Genomic DNA, 4,930 nt, shown 5'->3' with positions numbered 1-4,930 from the left:
GTGGGATCTGGAACCACTCTTGGAAGGCTGCTTTATCATTTTTAATTGTATTTGGGTGTAGGACTGCAGTGTTCTTGGGTGTATTGCATGGGCTCCATTATCTACAGCTTTGTATAATAACTAGAAAGGACAGTATAGTTCACTGATGCTTGTCTGGTAAAATAATTTCTGTGTTATAATGGAAGGAGGCTTTGTGATGTATGAAACGTGTGGTGGTTTTTTATATAATCAAGTATAGTGTAGACTAGTGTTGTAATGCCTCTTCATGTATATGTACACAAGATGCTACTTATGATTTTTATTGCAGTGTTCAATCTTAGTTTTTTTAATCACTATTAAAAAATCAAGCTTTTGCTTTAAATTTTTTCTTTCAATATAGTTATCAGATATGCAAGCATGTACAGATAGTTCATACTTAGGTATTGCACATAATGACTCTATCCAGCATCTATGCTCTGCTGTATTATGTAAATAATAAAAAATCATGTACAGAAGAAAATACTTTTTGTGGTAGTTCATTGGTTTTAGTTATTGCTGTAACTTAAAAGTGGCCCTGTGGCGGTTGGGATACAAAACTAATACTATAGATTTTTTTTTCTTAAACCATTCTAACCTCCTTATTTCTTATTTTCACATACTGACTTCTTTAAGATTACTTGTTGAGGTCAGAAAAGCATGAACAGCTGGAATACAGGTAACTACTTGATGACCAGATAAAGATGTCAGCAAACAACATTGTGCTTAAAAGGGAATGAAGGAAATATTAGTAGTGAACTTGAAAAGTTTCTGTTCTGTTGTGGGTTTTGGGTTGTTTTTTTCTCCTTTTGGCTACAGAAGTTATTTCTGGTGGATCTGTTCTAATACAGCCAGTGTACTGACTGCATTGTTTTGTTAAAATCTTCACCAGAAGGCCTAGGCAGAGCTGTCAGAGTCTGTATCCAAATATGAATGTCATATATGCCATACATACCTTTCACAAGGAAAAAGAAAAGTACAGAGCACACAGCACATGTTGACTTGAAAGAAGCTATCTTTGCTGGTGTTTAATACATAATAATTATGACTGCCACTATATATGCTTCTGCTAAGGGAGCAAGGGCATGTTCTGGGCTTTCATGTGCTAGGATGAATTTTATTTTTTTTAATTGTGGAGCTGTTTTAAATCATCAAAGTTATATTTTTTCTACCTTTTTGTATTAAAGTCAAATCAACTCAACTGCATAATAAAAAGCTTGTTCAGTTTGGGGATGGGTTTTTTGTTTGCTTGTTTTGTGAATGCACCTTGGAACTGGATATTTGGAGAGAATGTATCCAGATTTGTGATATTGTCAGGGTGAGAGTATTTTAGGAAGGATAACCATACTGATACTAGTACTTAGTCATTCTGATGGTCCCTCTTGCATTCATTTGCTTTTTTAATCTGCACAAAGGCTTGTTTATTTTAACTCAATATATCTGAGGAAGAATGTATGGAACAAGAAATCTCTCATTGTTCTATAAAATCATTAACTGTATCATGTGTAAATTGCTGACAGGTGGGATAGGAGCCTGTATTCAAAACTAAGCTTTATTCATAATAATTCAGGAGCATTAATTCCATTGAGGCTCATTGAAGTTTCAAAGAGGGGGAAGGCTGGTAAGTAAGAGTGGGTACTGAAAAGCCTGATAAATGGATCTTTAAATTTTAGTGCAAACAGTGTGGTACATATCCCTTGGCAAAAATAATATGAATATAGGTGCAGAACACTTTGGATTTTAGTTATTTGGTCCTTAACTCTAAAGTGATAAATGGTTATGACAAGGTTATCCACCTAGTTGATCAAGGGAAGCCAGTTGATAAGAGAAATTATGCATTACTACATCCTATGACAAAACAGCCTTGGAAAGTCCTGAGAAATGCAAACTGAGTTCTGGAGGCATAGATAAGATAAAAGCAACCTTGCTAATTGCTAGAAACAAACTGTGCATGTTCAAAACCAGAGGTCAACCAGAAGACACCACAATTTGGGGAACAGACCACCAGAGACCCCAAAAGAGACTCCCAAGAACCAAATAAGGACTTTTGATAAGGATTGGAATATGCAAAACAGGACAATGAATATATATCAAGCAAGTGTGGATGCCTGAAGAATATGTAAACAACATGTATAATAAAGAGCCTTACTTGTCTGTCTCGGGTTACACGAGATTAAAGGAAAAATTCCTCATGTCCAGGATGCTGTAATAAAGAATGCCTGCTTTCTAATACTCAAAACTGTGTTAGTTTCTATCTGGCCGATTTCGGTATCAGAACTGGCACCCCAGATGGGACAATCTGACTGATTTCCCCTGGATCCCGGGATCTCTGGATCTTCATGCCAGCACTGGGACTTTGCTGAAGGAGACCACAGATCCCCAGTCCAGCCTGGGACACAGGTAAGATCCCACCTGTTAATAAGGCATTCTTTCTAGGAACCCTGCCCACATAAGATGTGCAGATTTTCCAGTGCTGTGGGTGGATTATTTGGTAGTCCAGAATTTGGTATTTGATTTTGTTATTATTGATTGATAATTGTTTCGTATTTGTGTAATTGTTTTGTATTGTATTGTAACATTTTGGGGGTGGTCCCCTGTCAGAGCGATTGTCAGAGGACAATCTAAAGGGGACATTCTAAGAAGTCCCCACTTGGTTGTATTTTGAGACACTGGGGGAAAAAAAAAGGTGAGCCCCCTGGGGGAACAGCTACCAGGGAGAATTTGATGAAGTATTTTCATAAATAGTGGCCATAATATAAACTAGATTCTGGAGAAAAATGGCTACATAACGGAACCTTGAAATAATGTTGTTTTCTAAAATGAGAACGGAAATGGGCTGGAAATTTCATGAAAGAAGCCCAAATGTTGAAATGTAGAAACTGCCTTAAAAAAAAAACCCAAAAAACAAAAAAACCAAAACAACTAAAACACCCCACAATCCCCACCCAAAAAACAAAACGTCCCTCCACAAATGGGTGAGAGCTGTTAAACATAATCCACCCAAGATAAATGGACTATGGAGAACTGCCTTGGCTTTGGGAATACAGAGAAATGTCTTGCAAGCAAAGGGGGGAGGGGGGGGGCGGGAAGTGGCAGATTTAAGCTCAAACCTTCTACAGAGAGAAAAAAACCTGCTTCCAATTCCTTTGTGTTATAGATAGGTAATATGATGATTGGCTCTCGCAATTAGGGAATGAATATTGTGTGTAAGTTAAAAGAAGTTTTATTAATGTATGGTTCTGTTATTGTAGTTTGTTGTTTAGATGTCCTCTGTTCTCCCCATAGTCCCCTTCCTCCCCTCTGTATTGTTGCCACCGGACAGCCTGGGTTGTCTGAGGCATGTAGAAGAAAGGCGTGTACATGTGCCCCTTGCATGGGGCAGTTGAGAATGGGGAAAGTTTGTTGCTAGGGTTGTGCGGCATAACAACACCTGACCTCCAATCAAGTTGCAAGAAAGTAGTCTCCACCAATGGACGGCAAAGAAGAGTTGACTGACAGACTTTGGGAAGAGCCAGGGTTGCCTAATGCAACCCTCCAGGTGTATAAAAGGCGGAGCAGCCATTTTGTAGATGAGCTTTTGGCAGTTGGTCACAGACAGTATGCTGTCCTTTTTCCTTATTCAGTCCTTTGTTGTATTTGTTAAGGTTTAATAAACCTTTAAAATTTTAAAGTGAGCAGTCATTTCTCACACTTTGCAACACAGCAGGAAAAAGAAAACAAACCTTAAGTGCTGGTTGAACTTTGGGGCCCAGCTGGTGCATTCCTGCATAATGGTTTTCTGATAAGAATAGCCCCTCTGTTTATCTGGCTGTAGGAGCAGAAAGACAATCTTTGAAGTTCATTGAAACCTCTTTAATTACTCCTAGGGAAGCTGAAAAACTAAACCTAAGTTTTAAAAATTGAAATTGTTTAACTGGCTTTTATGAAAAAGTATTATCTGTTACACTGCTAAAATCTGTTTTGATGTAATTAAAAATTTAGAAACAAAAGGCACTGTATTTTAGATGCATTCTGCTTACAGTTCTAAAATCTGCTTGGCTAGTGAAAAACAAAAAAACAGACAGGAGCTGATGTTTAACAATTGATTATCAAAGGCTTAATGCTTACATGGCACATTTCACTGCGGCTGTCGCAAATATTGCAAACCTCACTGCTACACTGCAGGCAACTGCAAACAAATGGATGGCAGTTTGGCATAGAAAAGAGAGGGTAGCTTTAGAGCAGCCAAATAAACCTAGTCCTATACTGGATACCTCTGCATTTACCTCAGACTCTGTAGTTGAAGATGTCTGATTCACTGATGCCTCATCCAAACCCACTGATGGTAAATGGAAGCACAGGGCAGTTGCTCTTAATGCTGAAACAGGAGTGGAACTAGTAGAAGAAGGAATAGGAAGTGCGCAGGTGGGACCGTTAAAAGCTGTGTTGCTGGCAGTAAAGGAGAAAGCAAGGATGGTGTATGTTGATTTTTATGCAGTCTGGGCTGGTGCCACACAATGATTGTGTCAGTGGAAGTGTAAATTGGCAATGAAGGGAAAGAGGTTTGGCAGAAAGAACATTGGAAATGGCTGTTGTTACAGGCTCAATCCTGACAAATCCAGATAAGATGGGTCAAAGCTCATGCCAACCAGTCATTGTCAAATTACCCCAAATTGGGATTGTACCTACGACTAACAAACACTTGAGGACCATTAGCCTGGGTGGCTACTGACTCTAATGGCCATCAACAGAGTATCAGTTCCCGATGGATATTTCCCACATTCTGAACTACTCTTATCATTGTATAAGTTGGTTTTTTTAGCTTATTTAATAACCTTGGATGTTCAAGTATATCTTCACCAGAAAGAAAACAGTGAAACAGTGTATATCCAGATATGAGACAAGGAGATGTTCAAGCAGCAGTGGAAAGGACTTT

This window comes from Zonotrichia albicollis, chromosome W (genome assembly GCF_047830755.1).
Source record: "Zonotrichia albicollis isolate bZonAlb1 chromosome W, bZonAlb1.hap1, whole genome shotgun sequence".
In the NCBI taxonomy this organism is placed as follows: domain Eukaryota; kingdom Metazoa; phylum Chordata; class Aves; order Passeriformes; family Passerellidae; genus Zonotrichia; species Zonotrichia albicollis.
Note: the sequence above shows the minus strand (reverse complement) of the source record.